The sequence below is a fragment of the Stenella coeruleoalba genome, assembly GCF_951394435.1.
Source record: "Stenella coeruleoalba genome assembly, chromosome: 11".
NCBI lineage: Eukaryota > Metazoa > Chordata > Mammalia > Artiodactyla > Delphinidae > Stenella > Stenella coeruleoalba.
The window spans coordinates 6,594,252-6,614,642 of record NC_137157.1 but is presented as its reverse complement, the minus strand read 5'-3'; the positions used below and the strand labels follow the sequence as shown (position 1 = coordinate 6,614,642).

The 20,391-nt window shown below is 50.2% G+C and overlaps 1 long non-coding RNA gene across 1 annotated transcript; it reads left to right on the top strand.

Annotated features, from left to right (window-relative positions):
- Positions 1–6,163: 6,163 nt before the first annotated feature.
- LOC307194847 lies at positions 6,164–10,282 on the top strand. The gene is made up of 3 exons (XR_013830645.1): positions 6,164–6,240; positions 6,774–6,901; positions 10,157–10,282. It is a non-coding gene; the product is annotated as an uncharacterized lncRNA (long non-coding RNA).
- The last annotated feature ends 10,109 nt before the right edge of the window (positions 10,283–20,391 follow it).

Sequence of the window (20,391 nt, the reverse complement as noted above, 5' to 3'; positions counted from 1 at the left end):
GGCTAGTCTCCTGTGTTAAGCTGTTTTCACAGGTGACACACGGGTGGCTGCTGAGCTGGGCCAGCTTCTCCTGCAGGAGAGCAGGGCCGTGGGCGCCGCGGAAGCTGTAGACTGTGCCAGCAAAGGGTGGGTAAGGCCTGGCAGGCGACCAGGTGTGCGGGTGTCCCAGGAGCTGCAAGGTCACAGGCATTCAGAGCAGGCGGCATTGGGCTCAAAGAAAGAGACCCTAGCTCTGCCACCTGCCCCTTGTGTGACGCTGGGCAGGTGACCTGACCTCTGTGAGCCTCGTTTGCTGAATTGTAGAGAATCCTATCTTTCACCAAATATATTGATTATGGGAGAAACACCAAATAAGCATCTCAGTAGATGCTAAGGTGGTATTTGATAAAGTCCAACATCCATTCTTAATTTTAGAAAACGACTTTATTGATATAGGAACAGATTTTATGCCTTAACATGATAAAAATATGTAAATATATGACACTAAAAACCAGTGTTATATTCACTGGTGAAGCAGTAGATGCATTTCCATTAACTTCTGGAATAAGGCAAGGACTTCCTGTCACCACCACCATTTAATGCTGTTCTGGGGGAGCTAACCCAGGCAATTAGGACACACAAATAAAATAGATTAAGTGTTGGAAATACAGATGCCAAATTTCACTGTGTTTAGATTATTACCTGGAAAAGCTAAGAGAATCAATCAGAAAAAGTATTAGAAACTTTAAGGAGATTAGAAAAAATTAATACTTAAAAATCAAGTGAAACTACTCTGTGTGAGATTATAATGGTGGACACATGTCATTACACATTTGTCCAAACCCATGCAATGTACACGTAGAATGAACCCTAATGGACTTTGGGTGACAATGATGTGTCAGTGTAGCTTCATCAATTGTAACATATGTACCACTCTGGCGGGGAACATTGATATGGGACAGGCTGTGCACGTGTGGCACAGGGGGTATATGGGAAATCTCTGTACCTTTCCACTCAGTTTTGCTGTGAACCTAAAACTGCTCCAAAATATAGTCTATTAAAACAATCAATTGTCAAAAAGAGCTTAAAAAAATGGAAAAAAAATCAATTGTCTATTTATAAATATATAGTAATTGATTAGAATGTCTCTGAAGAAAAGACCTCATTCATCATGGCATTTAAGAAAACATCCTTTAGCAAGGATCGTGTACGTTCTATGTGAAGAAAGGGGTATAAAGACTTAAATTAAAAGACAGGCTTTAGGGACTTCCCTGGTGGCGTAGTGGTTAAGAATCCGCCTGCCAATACAGGGGACATGGGTTTGAGCCCTGGTCCGGCAAGACCCCCACATACCGCAGAGCAACTAAGCCCATGCGCCACAACTACTGAGCCCACACGCCTGGAGCCCGTGAGCCACAACTACTGAAGCCCGCACGCCTAGAGCCCGTGCTCTGCAACAAGAGAAGCCACTGCAATGAGAAGCCCACGCACCGCAATGAAAAGTATTCCCCGCTTGCTGCAACTAGAGAAAGCCCGCGTGCAGCAACGAAGACCCAACGCAGCCTAAATAAATAACCCAGCGTCATTAAAATGTCCATTTTTTCTAAACTACTTATTCATTTAATAAAATTCGAACAGGATATTTAAAAATTAATCAAACGATTCATCTAGAAGAGTAAATGTGTGAGAATAGCTGTAGGAAAATTCTGAAAAGGAAGAGTAATGACGAAGGACTGACTCCATTAGCTATTAAAAGAGATAATGCTTGTTATTATAATTACCTAAGGTAATTGAACATATATTATATTCCAGGCCCTGTTCCAAGGGCTTTATAAAGACCACACCATTTGATCTTCATTACAACACTTGCAGGAGTAGGGATTAGGGTTTTAGGGCCATGGCTCACGGGCCCAACTGCTCCGCGGCATGTGGGATCTTCCCGGCCGGGGCACGAACCCGTGTCCCCTGCATCGGCAGGCGGACTCCCAACCACTGCGCCACCAAGGAAGCCCAACAATGGGCTTTTTAAAGCAGAACTCAAGAGAATGAAAAGACAACTCACAGACTGTGAGAAAATACTTTAAAAAACACATATCTGATAAAGACCTTGTATCCAAAATACACAGAGAACTCTTCTAACTCAGCAATAAGAAAACCCAGTTTAAAACAGGCAGAAGATCCAAACAGACACCTCACCAAAGAAGATACACAGATGGCTCATAAGCACAGGAAAAGATGGCCAATATCATATACATTCAGCAATTGTAAATTAAAACAACAGTGAGATACCACTACAGACCTGTTAAAATCCAAACGGCTAAAACCCAAAAAACTGAAAAACAAACAAACAACAAACAAAACTCCACATACCGACGTGGAGGTGGAACAACAGGAACTCTCATTCACTGCTGGGGGAAATGCAAAACAGCCACTTTGGAAGACAGTTTGATGGTTTCTCACAAAGCTAAACACGGCCTTACCATAGGATCCAGCAATCACACTCCTAGGTATTTACCCAACTGACTTGAAAACTTATGTCCACACAAAAACCTGCACGTGGGGACTTCCCTGGTGGCGCAGTGGTTGAGAGTCCGCCTGCCGATGCAGGGGACACGGGTTCGTGCCCCGGTCCGGGAAGATCCCACATGCCGCGGAGCGGCTGGGCCCGTGAGCCATGGCCGCTGAGCCTGCGTGTCCGGAGCCTGTGCCCCGCAACGGGAGAGGCCACAACAGTGAGAGGCCTGCGTACTGCAAAAAAAAAAAAAACAAAAAAACCTGCACGTGGGTGTTTATAGCAGTTTTAGTCATAATTGCTCAAACCTGAAAGCAACTGTGATGTCCTTTCCTAGGTGAATGGATAGTGGAGTATACATCCATACAACAGAATATTATTCCGTGCTAAAAAGAAATGAGCTATCAAGCCATAAAAAGACACGGAGTCGCTTTAAATGCTATTGATTAGTTAAAGAGGCCAGTCTGGAAAGGCTATATACTATAGGATTCCAACTATATGACATTCTGGAAAAGGCAAAACTATAGAGACAGTAAAAAGATCAACACCTGGGTTCTGGGAGAGTGGGGAGAAGGATGGATAGGTGGAGCACAGTGGATTTTCAGAGCAGTGAAATTATTCTGTGTGATACTGTAATGGTGGATCTGTGACGTTTTACATTCGTCAAAGCTCATAGCACCGCGCAACACCAAGCATGGACTCTAATGTAAATGGTGGACTTCTGTAAATAATAGTGTATGAACACTAGGTCATCAATTTTAACAAATCTAATGCTCTGATGGTGACATAACCATCAGAGATCTAAGTGTTGGGGAAAAAATCCCTTCCAGGTGAAAGGGTTCAGAACATCCCACCTCAGAATATGCTGCTTTGGAATCCTGATTACTTTGAGCTGAAGGTACTTGAGAAACAGAAGATGCAGGAGGGACTCTCTGCCCTCCCCTTTCTACCTAAAAGCAGGTCATACATTTCCCAAGAGAAAGGTGCCCTCCCTGCACCAGGAAGAGAACATTCTTATCACCAGAGACTGGGGGGGCGATGCTGAAGGGGATCTGTACAAACTGCTAAAATTACCCCAATTGGGACTTCCCTGGTGGTCCAGCGGTTAAGACTCCTCGCTCCCAATGCAGGGGGCCCGGGGTTCAGTCCCTGGTCAGGGAACTAGATCCCACAGGTGGTAACAAAGACCTGGTGCAGCTAAATAGATAATTAATTAATTAATTAATTAAATACCCCTGATTTTCTATTAGTTTTCCCCACGTATTTCCTTGTCACTGTCCTACAACTTACTGCCCGGGCCCCAGCCCCTTCATCCTGTCACATCCCCACAAAGTGTCTTCTTTATGTAAAAAGGTGTATAAGCTTTGGGGCCCAGTGGCTTCTTTGGGTCTTCATTTTTCTTCCGGAGACTCCCATGTTGTACACCTGAAGATACTAAATAAGTTTATATGCTTTTCTCCTGGTAATCTGTCTTATGTCAGTTAATTCTCAGCCACAGAACCTAAGAGGGTAGCAGGAAGTTTTCCTGCCCTACACAGGGAAACAGAAGCGGAAGCAGGCGGTGAGAGGAGGCCCCCACCCCACGGAAAGTCCTATTGCTATCCTTATACGAGAATAATTGGTTCTGTGCAATGCAGGGTAGACATCAATGGAACCCTTTGGAGTCCGGAAATAGACCTAAGTATAAAGGTGGCACCTCAAATTGAGGAGGGGGAATGATGAATAGTCAATAAGGAGGCTGGGGGAGACTGCTGAGAGCCCTCCGCCCGCCTGTCCCATGACCTAAAATTCCACCACCACAGCTCCTCACTCTGGGTTAAGGTGCAGTCACGCTAGTCATTGTCAACACCACTCTCACAACAGGCCTAGCTTATCCCGTACTCTGTTCCGGGGTGGGGTGGGGGGGTCCGGCACATGAGTGGGTCATGAGTGAGTGGGGAGTCGAAGGGCCTGGTCTGGAAGGTGGGCACCACCCGGGGATTCTGGGAAGCTGGGGGATACCGCCCCAGCCCTGCAACTAACCTGAGCAGCATGAGGGATGGGGGGGCGGCAAGGCCTGGGGAGCACCATCTGGTGATGACCCCCGCGAGGTGAGGTGGGCAGAAGGGTGGACCACACTTACAGAAAGGGCGGTGTGTCTACGTGTGTGCACGCGAGTGTCGTGTGTGTCAGTGTGTGCACAAGTGAGCGCATGTGTGGGGTAGGCCGTGCGTCAAGCGTGTGCACCCGGAGCGTGCGTGTGTGCGCACAGTGTGCGCGTGTCACCCAGAGGAGGGGGAGTCCGGGGCGGGAGTCCGGGGCGAAAGGCCGGGTCGGTGCTGATTCGGATCTGCCCTCCCGCCCGCTCCTTCTCGTCGCGCGGGTATTCATAGAGGAGGCGCACCCTCTGACTCACAGATCTATCGATACAGTCGGTCCTCCCAAACCAGGAGGACCCTGGGGAGAGGTGGGGGGAGGCTCTCAGAGGCGCCGGGGGTCGAGGATCAGACGCGGGGGCGCGCCGAGCCAGGGAACGTACCTGCTGGGAGGCTCCGGCCCCCAGGGGGCGCCCTCGGGCCAGGAAAAGGCTCCCTGCGCCCGCGCCAGGTCTGCTGTCCCTTCAGCCACGTAGCCGGCCCTGGGAGGCGGGTGTGCGAGTCCGCTGGCGCTTATCCACCACGCCCTGCGTCTCCGCTGCTCCAGATACTCCAGTTCATTCGGCGTCTGTCCATCGGAGCCCTGCGGACCCCTCGGTGGGGAGGAGAGGACGCTGTACCCGAGGGCTGTGGGGCTCCGGGGAAACTGGAGGCAGGAGCAGAAATTCTGGCCAGGGGCGGGGTTCACGGCCAGGGGGGCTGCCTGGGGAGGCCTGGGAGGACGAGGAGCTTAATGCATGGAGGAAGTGTTTCAGGCAGAGGGCACAGCTGGAACAAGCGCCCGGAGGTGGGAGAGCTGGGGATGCTGGGAGCGCCGAAAACCCAGGGTGGGAGAGGCCGGCCGGGGCTCTGGTGAGGGGTCGGGGGTCCGCCTGCCGAGACCTGCGTCCCCACCCCCGTGGCTGTGGTCGAGGGCGCCCGCAGACTCCCCGGGGGGCGGCGGGTGTCCCCTGGAGCCTCCGGGCCCTCCGTCTGGGTCCCCCGCGCAGCCTCAAGGCGGCAGCACCGAGCCTCCAGCGCTCACGATAATCCTCTGTGTCTCCAGCTCCTTCCCTCGCCTTCGTTTCTCCGGTTTATTCCCCGCTGCACTCAGCATTTCTAGCCCTGTCCCTCCAGTTCTCCTGCGCCCCAGGGGCTCCAGAGGTTGTTGGATGAAGCGCTTGAATGGAGGCCGAGTTGGCGTCCGCGGGGCGGGCCGTGTGGAGGGCTCAACGCTAGGCGTCTCCACCTGGCGGGTTCAATGAGGTCGCGCAGGTCTGGGCTGAGGACAGAGCCTAGCAAAAGAACATGCTTAATCCACGTGAGCGCTTCTTAACAGCAGTCTCCCCCAAACCTCTCATAAGTGCCAGTCAACGCCCCCTCCAACTTCCACACTCTGGAACTTTCTTCCATCCCTTTCCACTACCCTCCCTTCAAAACAAATTACTTCCTTTCACTAAAAATCGAGAAACACACCCAGCCCCTCCCTTTCTTTAAGAACTCTTAATTGTCTCCCCTCAGGGTAATTTCTGCTTCGTGAGGAAGTTCCGGCTACATACCACCTTAAACCCAAAGGAAGCAATAATGGTGCAATTCAGGCAGAGCGCCAGGGCCCTCTGATCCAGCCAGCTGAGGGTGAGGTACTGCGGGTCTCCAAGTCCAGCCCCCCTGTCTCCATCCACCTGGGCAGGCACAGGTGCTGAGCCCAGTGGGAGAGGGGGAGGGGGATTCCTGAGCCAACATTTTCCAGGGGACTTCCTGCAGCACCTGAGCAGGTGAGACCTGAACGGGTGAGGCCACGGGCAGATTTGGCTGGAAGATACAAGCTACTGCAGGACCTACACCATCTCAGGCCACTGTCCTCTTGGCCATTGATGACGAGGGCTACCTGTGCCCTCTGTGAAATCCTGCTGTGTTAGTGCAGAATTCCAAAGAGGGGGATATTACTGAGGGCAGAGGGGGAGCCTGGGCCAGAGCATTTAGGCCTGCCTTTGACACTGACTTTGACCTTGAACTTGTTACTTATCTCCCTGAGCCTCAGTTTCCTCATCTGTAAAATAAGAATAATTGTACCCATTCTGTCTCTGCAACCTTTTTAATGCCTCTGAGCTTCAATTTTCTCACCTATAAAACGGGGTTAATTATAGCCTTTCCTGTCTATCTTACAGTTTTACAATGAATTCCATTCATCTATTCATCAGATGATGATGATGATAACGAAAGGAGAGTGCTTGCTATATGCCTGACACCGTGCAATACACCTTAAATCATCCATTCCTTCCGACCACTCTGGGAGGTAGGTGTCTGTATTACCACCATTCCACAGATGAGGAAACTGAGGCCACCTACTCAGCATCACACAGCTGCATGTGATTCAGGCCCAGGCAGTCCGGCCCCAGGCAGGGACTGGTGCGTGGTAGTCCACGATATAGTTGAATGAGTGACACTGCAAAAGTGCCCTGTGAAGAGAGGGTCTGGCCCAAGTCCGAGTGGGGTCTGGGGGTGTCCACACCCCACCCCCTGCTCATTGACACAGATGAGCTTTGCAGGTTTGTGCACTGTAACACGCAAAGGATGGGATCTGCCACGTAGTCTGTTTTCATTCCTATCTGAGATCGGGGACTCTGGTGGGTCCCCTGGGTAGTCACAGGGCAGGGTCTTTGGGAGACAGCTTGGGACTCCCTGGTGTCGTTGAAAGAGCATGAGTTTTATTCCCAGAGAGACAGGAGTTCAAATCTTGATGACCTCTCTGAGCCTCAATAACCTCATCTCTAAAATGGGAATGTTTATGACAACTTAGTAAGGTGGGTGTGTGACTTAAACAAGAAAACGTGGGTGAGAAAACCTGCATAGTGAACTGGACCTGTGGCAGCCTCACCTGCCCACTTCCTGCATGCCCACTGGCTCCCTGGAGGAACCTCAGAGCGACCAGCCCCTGAGCCCTCTGCGTCCCCTATTTGACATCACTGACCGTTTCCTCTGGGAAACAATATTATGGCAGTTGAAGCAGAAAAAATTAACTTTGCCTGGGAAAAACTACCTTCTGGTACCTTTTGGTCATCTCGGCTCCCCAGGTGCCCTGCTTATTGCTCCAGTCACTTGCTCTGCTTAAATAAACTGTTCACAGAAGCAGACTATTTGCAGGTGAAGAACTTGCTGAAACTGACACAGGACCTGTGGCAGGACAGAGGCACCAGAATGCATTCGTTCAAATAATAAGGCAGATAAGCAGCACGCCAGGCTCTGTCCTCGGCTCAAAGACAGCCAAGATTGTTTTGCAAATGTTCATCCTGACAACCTCATTCCTAAAGAAATGAAATACATAATAGTTTGAAGAGGATACCGGGCATTTTCAACATTCTGCCTGGTAGTCACTTTAACCAGACCTACATGGTCACTGGACACTTTTTCTATCTTTCACATCACCACAGCCACCGGTTTTGCTAAGCACTGTGGTATAAAGACTAAAATTTAGGCCCCGTATTATGTACAGCCTTGACTTCTGGTGAAATTGGGACAACCTCAAATGGCCTGACAGCAAGTCCCCTGCACAGGAACTCTGCTCCCGTGGATAAGGTCCCCTAGCTAAACAACCCACCTTGTCCCACGGACCTGGTACAATTCCTGCTTATCCCTGTGAAGCGGGTTTCAGCCTCCTGGCAGCCCGAGGAATTATACCAACAAACCCCATCACGTCCGCCCATGGGAACCAGAGGCACCTCACCCTCTTGATACTACAGAGCCTGGCTTCCCTGCCCCTGGTTGTTCACACTGTTCCTGAGGGCAAGTTAGGTGTGGGTCTGCATGGTGTGCAGTGTCCTCTTTCCCTGGGCTGTGAGTATATATGATGCATAAACAGATTGCTGTCTCATCTGTCCAGTGTTGGGTGTTGTGTTTTCAGCCATTGCCACCACCTTCAGGTGGGGGATCCCTCTCTCACCAAAGAGGTGAATAGGAGGGGATTAAAACAAGCGTCTGCTTTTATCCCACTTCAGCTACATAACTGGGGTCCTAGTTTCTTCATCATCCAATAGCACTCTCTCACTCTTCTTTAAGCTTTCACAGTTTCCTCTAGGCCCTTCCTGCCATCTGGTTCCCAAACTAATGCCACACATTTAAAGTTTTAATTTAATTAAATTAATTAATTAATTAATTTTGGCTGCATTGGGTCTTCATTGCTGCACACGGGCTTTCTCTAGTTGTGGCGAGCAGGGGCTACTCTTCATTGAGGTGCGCGGGCTTCTCATTGCAGTGGCTTCTCTTGTTGTGGAGCATGGGCTCTAGGTGCACAGGCTTCAGTAGTTGTGGCATTCAGGCTCAGTAGTTGTGGCTCTCGGGCTCTAGAGCGCAGGCTCAGTAGTTGTGGCGCACGGGCTTAGTTGCTCCAGGGCATGTGGGATCTTCCCGTACCAGGGATCGAACCTATGTCCCCTGCGTTGGCAGGCAGATTCTTAACTACTACGCCACCAGGGAAGTCCCTAAAGTTTTTATTTCAATAGCATCCTACTTCTACATATCAAATTGCCTTCTGGTCATCTATCACTGCATAAAAACACACCCCCCCCCCAAATTTAGTAGCTTAAAACAACAGTCATTTCTTTGCTCACAGTTTGCAATTGCATAGGCTCGGCAGGATCATCTCTCAGCTGCACATGGCATCAGCTGGGATAGCTGACTACCTGGAAGATCCACTTCCCAGATGGCTCACTCACAAGGCTGGGATCTCAGTGGAGACTGTGGGTGAGCTGGGAGCCTAGTTGCCTTCCATGTGGGCCTATCCATGCAGCTGCTTGGGCTTCCTCACAGCATGGCATCTGGGTTCCAAGAGGGAGGAAGTGAAAGCTGCCTGTTTCCTTAAAGGTCAGGCCCAGAGTGGCCGTCACTTCCACTGGGTCCTAGTCCCAACCCAGACTCAAGGGGTTACAGGTAAGCTCCACATCTTGATGGAGGAGGGGCATATGTGTACAGAGAGGGTAGGGGTTGTTTGGAGTCATCTTTGGAGACTAACTACCACAACTAGCATTTATCAAGCTTTTCCTATGTCCCCAGTATGGTGCTGGGTACTCCCACATGCAATCTCACAACAGTCAAGTAAGGCAGGAACAATGATTATCCCCATTTTACAGATGTGTAAACTGAGTCACAAACAGGTAGGTAATTTGCCCAAAGCCATTTGGCTTGTAGGAAGAGGGCCCAGAATCAAACCTGAGCAGTCTGCCTCCAGAGCCCACCCTCTGAACTAGCAGCAAAGTCCACTAGTCATTACAGTTTTTCTTGAGATGCAATTTTGACATTAACAACAAAGTGGAACTGTGCCCAAGATGCTAGCGAGTTCCAAATAAAACAAAATGTGACATTCATTATGTTTCAGCACAACTCATTCTGGAAATTTGTGCCACAGAATGACTTGCATTTTCCCCTAGGAGCCCTCTGCGGCAGACGTGGCCAGTCCCTCCCCAATACCTATTTCTCTATCTTATGTAGCAGTAGACATTTTAGCTGGGCACCTGGCTTCCCAAATAACAACTGCTTTTTTTTTTTTTTTCCCCAGCTCCCCTTCAGAACAGAAGTGATGGGAGTGATCTCTGGGTCAGGTCTGCTGGCTGACTATGGGTGCAATGGCCGGAGCTGGAGCGACTGCTTTGGACCATGAGATGAAAGCTGAGTGTGGAGGGACAGACAGGGCAGCAGAAGCCTGAGGTGTTTGAATGACTTTGGGGAGCAGCTAAATCCTTGAGCCCTGACCGCCCCCCCCCCCGCCACACCTCTGGCCTCTTACCTAAGAGAGAACTAAAATTCTACCTTCTTTAAGTCATTGTTAATTTCAGTGTTTGTTTCCACATCTCAGATTGTACAGTAATTTATAGACAATCCAAATGGAAGGGCAAGTGCTTATCCAGGGATGTAACAGCTGGGCCGGTAGGTCTACAGTTCCTCCCAGTCCTGAAATTCTGTGGCTTTGTGATGGGAAAGGGTTGGGCTGGGCTGAGGGCTTCCAGCAGTTTCTTGGCTCTGCGTTGGATGCTCATCTCTTTTTCTTCTTCGTGTGAATATTCTCCCTCAATCTCAGTTCTGAATTTCTGTAATCAAACTGGGGGTGGGATTGCATTTAAAACCCAAATGGAAAGTAAGAAGCTGATTGCAGATGAATCTTCCTTTCAGTCTTTCTGGGAAGTTGGGACAGTTTATCATCATTTTGCAATGGCCAGAAATCCATTTTGTGAAATGTTGCTTTTTGTTTGTTTTTTTCTCTACCAAAACATCGCAGAGTCATCGGGGGTTTTATGAACTCTGATTTAAAAAAAAAAAAAAAGCTTTTTTATCCAGCGTGGTTAGGATGTGGAGTTTCCTGGTGAAGAAATATTCAGGTATATTTGGCTTGTCTGAGGTTTTTGGGCATGTAGAGACTTTCCTGGGACAGGGAACAGAATGGGGAGGCCCAGGGCTTACCGGAGATGACATCAGAAGTGAGAGGGGAGGTGGGGTTACCAGGGCATGGAGCCTGGAGCCCTAGCCATGGCGAGGCTCAGGCAGTGGCAGAAATGGAGGAGAGGGTGACAGGGCAGCATCGGCTGAGGACAGAGGTCTGAGGGCAGGGAAGCCAGGTAGCTGTTTCCAGGGGCACAGTCCCCATGCTGGCCTCTTTCTGATGGGGTGCTTGTATCCGGACGGGCACACCTGGCATGGTTTGTCAGGAGTCAGACTGGCCAAACATGGAGGAAGTGGAAATTGGTTAAAGACCAATGTAAAAATGGCATTGACTACAAATGAATTATCCTGACTTAGAAGGTGCTTCCAGATCTTGCAAAGTGGGGTCAATATACACCCTTCCTCAAAGGGTGAGTGTGAGGATTAGATGAGTTAACATGTATAAAGTGCTTATGAGAGTGCCTGGCTGAGAATAAGGGCTGGAAAATGAATCATCACCATCGTCATCATCATCACCCCTCCTCCATTTAATAGAAAATTATTCACTGGAGTCAGCTGTGTTCTTTCAAACCAAGAAAGGTTTTGTTATAAGAGAGTTCCATGCTGCTATTAAAACAGTGGATTGCTAAAGGCAAATAAGGAGGTGCTTCGATTTCCCTGAAATTTGAGGAAATTTAGGTTCAGGACTTCTATCCTTTTTTTTTTTGCGGTATGCGGGCCTCTCACTGTTGTGGCCTCTCCCGTTGCAGAGCACAGGCTCCGGATGCACAGGCTCAGCGGCCATGGCTCACGGGCCCAGCCGCTCCACGGCATGTGGGATTTTCCCGGACCGGGGCACGAACCCGTGTCCCCTGCATCGGCAGGCGGACTCTCAACCGCTGCGCCACCAGGGAAGCCCGGGATTTCTATCTTTTAAGCACAAACTTGACACACATCTTTTGCATGGCTTTCAAGTTCAGCCACTGACTTCGCCATAGTGCTTCCTGACCTTGCCTCACATTTCCCATCTCCTTTTTATTATGATTTACAAAAATTAATTGTGGGGACTACCCTGGCTGTCCAGTGGTTAAGAATCTGTGCTTCCATTGCAGGGGGCGCGGGTTCCATCCCTGGTCGGGGAACTAAGATCTTGCATGCCGCGTGGCGTGGCCCAAAAAAAAGACAAAGCAAAAACAAAAAATTGGTTGTGGTAAAATATACATAACATAAAATGTATCCTTTCAACCATTTTTTTAAAAATTATTTATTTATTTATTTTTGGCTGCATTGGGTCTTTGTTGCTGTGCGCGGGCTTTCTCTAGTTGCAGTGAGCGGGGGCTACTCTTCTTGCGGTGTGCGGGCTTCTCGTTGCTGTGGCTTCTCTTGTTGCGGAGCATGGGTTCTAGGTGCGCAGGCTTCAGTAGTTGCGGTGCGTGGGCTCAGTAGTTGTGGCTCGCGGGCTCTAGAGCGCAGGCTCAGTAGTTGTGGCGCACTGGCTTAGTTGCTCCGCGGCATGTGGGATCTTCCCGGACCCGAGCTCGAACCCGTGTCCCCTGCATTGGCAGGCAGATTCTCAACCGCTGCGCCACCAGGGAAGCCCTCTTTTTTCTTTTTAATTAATTTATTTCATTTTTTATAGAACTTTAGTTGCGGCATGCGGGATGTTTAGTTGCAGCACGTAGGATGTTTAGTTGCAGCATGTGGGATCTAGTTCCCTGACCAGGGATCGAAGCCGGGCCCCCTGCATTGGGAGTGCGGAGCCTTAGCCACTGGACCACCAGGGAAGTCCTCATTATTTTCACTTTGAATATTATCTTGCAGGATCTTGGTGGTAAAATGATCTCTCTCTCAGCCTTCACTACTCAATCCTTGTCGTTTCCTCCCAGACTCCAGTAAAATGAACTCTTCCTGAAAATTTCAGCTGGGAGTGGGGTGGGCGTCACATCTCGTGGCTTTAGACCAAGCTGGGGTCAAAGCTGCTGCTCCCCCTGCCCTTCCTCTGCCACGGGCCCTTCTCAGCAGCATTGGAGAGCACAGCTGGGCACACTTCAGCCACAACCCAGCAAGGGATCCTCCAGGGCAGAGTGAGCCTTTATTAAGCTATTGTCTCTAAGGTACTTCACCACCCAGAAACAGCTGGTCCAAGAATATGGGGCGTGACCTACTGAAGACTCAAGGTATGTCCCTAGTTGGGAGGCAACCCCTGAAAAATGGGGTCCTCACTTAGAGGATAAAGCGTATGTGCTGAATCAGAGGCCAGCATATCCCGCAACAGAACACACAGTGAGGAATCATGACTACACCCAGTAACCACTCATGGAATTTTTGTTTCCTGTTCCTGAAACTTGCAAGGGGAAATGCTTCCAACAGTGGACAGAACAATGGTTCCACTGAATTGGAAGCTGGGACTGCCAGGGGACCGTGTTAGGCCCCTTATCCATGGGACCAAAATAAATAACTAAAGTAAATATATATATAATATATAAAATCTAAATTATATATTTAAAATAATATTATTATTATCACCATAACATTTGCCCAGTGATTTTTTTTTTTAGTATATTCACAGAATTAGGCAACCGTCATCACTAATTTTAGAACATTTCCATCATTCCAAAAAGAGCTGCCATTCCTATCAGCGGTCACTCCCATTCCCTCCTCCCTCAGCCCCTGGCAGCCACTCATCTACTTTCTGTCTCTTTGGATTTGCCTGTTCTGGACACTCCATATAAATGGAATCATATGATATGTGGCTTTTTCTGTCTGGCTTTTTTCACTCAGCATGTTTTCAAGGTTCACCCATGTTGTAGCACGTGTCAGCACCCCACTCCCTTTTATTGCTGCATAATATTCCATTGTATGGCTATAACCATGCATCAGCTGATGGATATGTGGGTTGTTAAAGCCTTTGGCTATAATAATAGTACTGCTATGAACATCCACGTACATATTTTTACGTGGATATGTGTTTTCAGTTCTCTTGGGTGTATAACTGGGAAGGGAATTTCTGGGTCATGCGGTAACTCTATGCTTAGCTGTTTGAGGCATTGACAGACTGTTTTCCAAAGCCGCTGCACCGTTTTTACGTTCCCCCAGCAATGTATGACATCTCTCTGACACTTGTCATTGTCCGTCTTTCTGATTATAGCCATCTTAGTGGGTGTGAAGTGGTGTCTCACTGTGGCTTTGGTGATTAATGATGTTGAACATCTTTTTTTTTTGTTTTTTTTTGCGGTACGCAGCCCTCTCACTGCTGTGGCCTCTCCCGCTGTGGAGCACAGGCTCCGGACGCGCAGGCTCAGCGGCCATGGCTCACGGGCCCAGCCGCTCCGCGGCATTTGGGATCTTCCCAGACCGGGGCACGAACCCGTGTCCCCTGCATCGGCAGGCGAACTCTCAACCACTGTGCCACCAGGAAAGCCCTGTTGAACATCTTTTAACGTGCTTTTTGGTCATTGTATATCTTTCCTGGAGAAATGCCTTTCAAATCCACTGTCCATTTTTAAATTTTTTTGTTGTAAGAATTCTTTATATATTCCAGGTATTAAGTCCCTTATCAGATATACGATTGATAAATCATTGATTCCATTCTGTGGGTTCTCTTTTCACTGTCTTGATGGTGTCCTTTGAAACATTAAAAAAAAACACTTAAGTTTTTTTATTTTTTTTGGCTGCGCTGTGCGGCCTGCGGGATTTTAGTTCCCTGACCAGAGGTTGAACCCTGGCCCTTGGCAGTGAAAGTGCAGAGCCCGAACCACTGGACTGCCAGGGAATTCCCTCCAAATTTTAATTTTAATGAAGTCCAATTTAACTATTTTTTTCTTTAGTTATTTGTGCTTTTGGTGTCATGTTTAAGAAACCATTGCCTAATCCAAAATTGTAACGAATAAATCCTCTGTTTTCTTCTAAGAGTTTTACGGTTTCAGCTCTTACATTGAGATCTTTGATACATTTTGAATTGGGTTTCATATATGGTGTGAGAAGGGGGGTCCAACTTCATTCTTTTGCATGTGGATATCCAGTTTTCTAGCACCATATGTTGAAAAAACTATTTTTTCCCCATTGAATCGTCTTAGAAAAAAATCAATTGACCATAAGTGTAAGGGTTCGTTTCTGGGCTCTTCAGGCAGCATTGGCACTTAGTCCCAGTTTTAGATTTTTTTCCACACTCTGCATCCCACCCTCTCAGAGACTCTGGCACCAGCTGACTGTCACCTCATCCTCAGAGGCCTGAGGCTGGCTCAGTGGGATCCTTTCTCCAAGCTCCTGAGGCAGCAACACCAGGGGAGCAGCATTTGCCTGGGCTGAAGAAACTGGCTCATCCAAGGTCATTTCTTCTTCCAGAGACAGCCTGTATCCAGAGACTGATCAATGTGACCTGTGAGGATCCAGCTCCTTGCCCCAGCTCAGGACAGCTCTGCAAGGCCATCTCAGCTGCAGACCTACCTCTAAGTTCTTATAAATGAAATGACATACAACTATCACATGCCCTGGGGGGTTATTCTCAATCGACCCAAGCCAATCCTGGTCATTCCACTGCCTTTGCTAGTAATTGGAGCAGGAATGGACACATGATGCTATTCTGGCCAAGGAGAGTTAGGGGAAGTCAGTTGGAGAAGGGGGCTTCTGAGAAAGTTTTCATAGACACAAGGGAGGAACATTCTCTTTTCTGCCTTTTTGTATTAGTGCCTAAGGGTGTGATGCTGTAGTACTGGCAGCCATCTTGAGGCCACGAGGGGACCAGCCTGAGACTAAAAGTCAATACACTGGATCCCTGAAGACATGAATACGTTGGTGAGCTACTGAATTAATCAACCCTAGAGGTACCCTATCACCAGACTCCTTGTTGCCTGTGGCAGGCACTGTTAACGGTCCTCTAGTGTCCATTCTTCCTGTCATCCTTTTAGTAATAGAACCTACTGAGTTTTAGCTGGACATGTGCTGCCCCCCCGCCCCCGCAGTTGCAGACTACACTTCCAAGCATCCTTGGGCAGCTGAGTGTGGCCATGTGACTGAGTCCGGGCTGATGGGATGTGAGCAGAACATCCCATTGCAAATTCTGGATCCTCTTCTTAAAGATGTTTGCCTTGGGCACTCTCTTCCCCTCTTCTCACTCGCTGAAAAACAGCAGCAGCTGGAGCCCTTTGGAAGCCCCATCCTGGAGATGACAGTGGTCCCATTGGAGCACTCACCTTGGGGCACTCACCTTGGGGCACTCACCTTGGGGCTGTGATGTGAGAGAGAAACAGTCTTCTACCTTATTTAAGTGACTTCACTTTGGGGTCTTTTTGTTACCAGCAGCTTCCCGAGTACCTTAGCCAATATATCATGTGGGATAATAAAGGCCCTCCTGATTCCAGCCACCTGAGTTGTTTCTAGCAGCCAGGACCTCCTCTCTGCATTTTCTCTCCTTGGAAGTTGATGGGGGCTGGGGCTGTGTTCTGATTTTCACTGACGGTGGACTATGTGGCTACAAGGAACGTCTTCCTGTTTGGGGGTGTCTCCTCCCCCCGCCCCACTGAGTTCAGTCCCACCCACCACCTTGGTTCCCTCCCGCTGCTGCTTCCGGCCCAGGGAGGTGGATGCCCTCCCCACACCCCACCGCAGAGCCTACATCACACTTGAGTCCACAGTCAGTTGTCAGGCCCCGAAGCCGTGTCCAGTCCTGACCCCTCCACCTCACAGCAAACTTCCCAGCATGCCTTGCACTGGCTGGTCCACTTTAGGACAAACAGATTTAGGAATAAGTAAACCATGAAACCAGACTTCCAGGAATATGGTCCTAAGTTACCTCATCCTCGTTCTCAGATAGAGGACATTCCAACTGAACATGTAAACAAGAAGCTGAATATTGATACAGCAGCAAGGGGGAATCATTCCCCCACCCCAGAGCTGCTGGAAAAGCTACTGCCTTGCTCGCCTGTGCCTGGCCAGCCGGGAAGGTTCATTAAATAACTGATAGCAAACCTGCCTTGTGCTCCTGCTGCGCCACTTGCTGCCCCCCAATAAAGGAATGGGTCCTCATCTTCTTCCCCAGCCTCCGGACAAAAACATCTGTAAACACATCTGCCAGAAACAAATCACATGGTTCCCAGGATCTGATTACTGTCCCCAGGGCAGCCTTCCCCGAAGCCCGCCCCTCCCTTCCTTCTCCTTTCCCAGAACTTAAGAACAAATGCCCAACAAATGTTCCGGTCCTACTCCAAAGGTGGGGGTGGGGCGTGGGGTGGGCAGCCTGAGGCTGCCAGGCATCAGGCTGACTGTGAACTTGGGATGGGGCAGAAGGAAGCACAGGGTGTCTGGTCCAGGCAGAGGGGCCCAGGGAGGGCTCTGGGCTCCGGTCCGTGGGCGTTGCACAAAGGAGGTGGTGAGGATTACAAGCTCCCGCCCCAGGCTGGCACTAGAGCCCTCTCTAGCCCCCCAGCCAGCCTCCTTCCTGCCCCGAGCTCTTTCCTTAGGACAGCCCAGGCCTGGGTTCAAATCACAGCACTGGCTGAGCCTGTTTCCCCACGTAGAAACGGACGTGTGTTGTATATAACGTGCTCCATGCCAAGGCGCTGTGCTGGCTCATGTGATCGTCACAAGCAGGCTAGGAGTGGGTACCGTCTGTCTCCTCTTTGCAAAAGAGGCCACAGGTACAGCTCTGGCCAGGGCCAGGAAGCAGGGAAGGGTGACCTTTGGGCCCCCCTGCCCTGCCCTGCCCTGGGCATTAGGACGGTTCCTCCCAGCCCAGAGGAGGTACCAGAACACAGCACCAGGACAGGCGAGGCTGGGGGCCTCCAGGCTAGGGGGTGAGGGCAGCAAGGGGCACCATCTGGCCTCACAGCCTGGAGATGAATCAGCCTTTCTCCTGTTACCTCGGCTCCGCCTGTACCCACCCTCGAGGATGCTCCTGTTATTTCTGGCTGGTGGATCCTGCCTGGTGTAGAGCTTGCTGCATTAAGAGGCTGGGTGTGGGGCAGCCTTAGTGAGGGGAGGGCTCAGCGAGGTACAGCCCACAACCATCCTGGCCAATGCATGGAGGGTCCTTACTAGAATGAGAAAGAGAAGAAAAGTCAACCCCAAACCTCTGCGTCCCCTCTCTGTCCCTCCCTGCCCACCTTCTCGGAGACAAGGATGCCAGGAACATCTGAGCGTTCTCCCATCCTTGGAGGGCCCTGACCACCATGCCAGGGTGGGGTCCTCTGAGAAGGCCTGTACACCTGCACTCCTGCAGAGCTGGCTGAAGCTGCTCTGGCCCGGCCTGATTCTTTGGGTTAGAAGGTGTCCAGGGTGGCCGAGGGTCCAGGGATCCCTAACTGATGCTCCCAGAGAGAGGGGTACAGAGCTGGTCCCTCTGGGCCCTCAGCTCTGCATGGACTCATGGGAACTTCTTGAGGCCTCTGCAAAGCCACATGGATGTCCCCCTGCCATGAGCCTGAGCCCAACCTCAGGAAAGACCCTGAGAGAGGCTTGACATGGCTCTGCCCTTCACACCTTTGGAGGGACGAGCCAAGACTCCAATGGTCATGGAGGATGCCTGAAAGCTGTGGGGCTGGAGGAGGGGGCAGTCAGGGAAGGCTTCCTAGAGGGGACCTCAGCCTTATGGAAAAGAACAGGAGTTTGTTGGTGAAGGTGCTTGGAAGGCACTGCAGGCAAGCAGCATAGAGAACACCAACACATGGCCATTAGGGTGGGGACGGGAGTCAAGAATGTGGTTTAATGCCAATGGAAGGCAATGCTCAAGGCTGGAGAGAGAGGCTGGGCCAGATTATGGAGGGTCTTGAATGCTGGGCCCAGGAGTTCGGCTTTGTTCTCTAGGCAACAGGGAGCCATGGAAGAGTTTAGGGTGAGGGAGTGACATGTCTGTTTCATCTCTGTACGTGACCACTTAGTAGGCACTCGTGATATGATGGCCAAGTGACTAAACAATGCTTCGGGACTTCCCTGGTGGCACAGTGGTTAAGAATCCGCCTGCCAATGCAGGGGACATGGGTTTGAGCCCTGGTCCGGGAATATCTGACATGCCGTGGAACAACTAAGCCCGTGAGCCACAACTCCTGAGCCTGTGCTCTAGAGCCCTCGAGCCACAACTACTGTGCCCGCATGCTGCAACTACTGAAGCCCGTGCACCTAGAGCCTGTGCTCTGCAACAAGAGAAGCTACCGCAATGAGAAGCCTGTGCACCGCAAAGAGTAGCCCCCGCTCGCCGCAATTAGAGAAAGCCCGAGCACAGCAACGAAGACCCAATGCAGCCAAAAATAAATACATTTATTAAAAAAAACAAACAAAAACAATGTTTCACACTAAGAGGTCATCCCACTTGCTCGACTATATATATATATAGAGAGAGAGAGAGAGAGAGAGAGAGAGAGAGAGAGAGAGAGAGAGATTGTTTGTATTATTAAAGTAAAACCTACTCATTCTAAAAAAATTTTAAAAGATAGGTGAGGTGATGTTGCGGTTGGAGAAATAACTGACACAGTATTCATGGTTTTCATCAAAAACATTACCTGCTCTTGAATACCCCTAAAGCCATGGATCTCACCTCCCTACCAGGCTGCCCAAGACCTTTTTAAAATAATTAATTAATTAATTTTATTATTTTTTTGGCTGTGCTGGGTCTTTGTTGTGGTGCGCGGGCTTCTCATTGTCGTGGCTTCTCTTGTTGCGGAGCATAGGCTCTAGGCGCGCAAGCTTCAGTAGTCGTGGCGCGCGGGCTCAGTAGTTGTGTCTCGTGGTCTCTAGAGCGCAGGGCTCAGTAGTTGTGGCGCATAGGCTTAGTTGCTCTGTGGCATGTGTGATCTTCCCGAGCCAGGGCTCAAACCCGTGTCCCCTGGGTTGGCAAGCATATTTTTTTTTTTTTTTTTTGCGGTACGCGGGCCTCTCACTGCTGTGGCCTCTCCCGTTGCGGAGCACAGGCTCCGGACGCGCAGGCTCAGCGTCCATGGCTCAGGGGCCCAGCCGCTCCGCGGCATGTGGGATCCTTCCGGACCGGGGCACGAACCCGTGTCCCCTGCATCGGCAGGCGGACTCTCAACCACCGCGCCACCAGGGAAGCCCGGCAAGCGGATTCTTAACCACTGCGCCACCAGGGCAGTCCTGCCCGAGACCTTCTGCTGGCAGAATCCAGAGGCCTCTGAACACCTCCCGCTCGGCTGCCACAGAGCAGCCCGCTGAGCCCCAGAGTTCCTGACAGCATCCCCCATCCTAGCTTCCTACAGGGAGGGTCTCTCCAGCCCGGCGGAATATCCAGCTCTTACAGGCAGCTTCCGTCCTCAACACAGACCAGCTGGGGCCTCACCCTGCAAGGAGCAGATTTTCCTCTGCCCATCCCTGGGGCTGCCAGCATGGTACTTCTGTCTCTCCTAGGTTCTCAGCCAGACAGCCAGGGTGAGG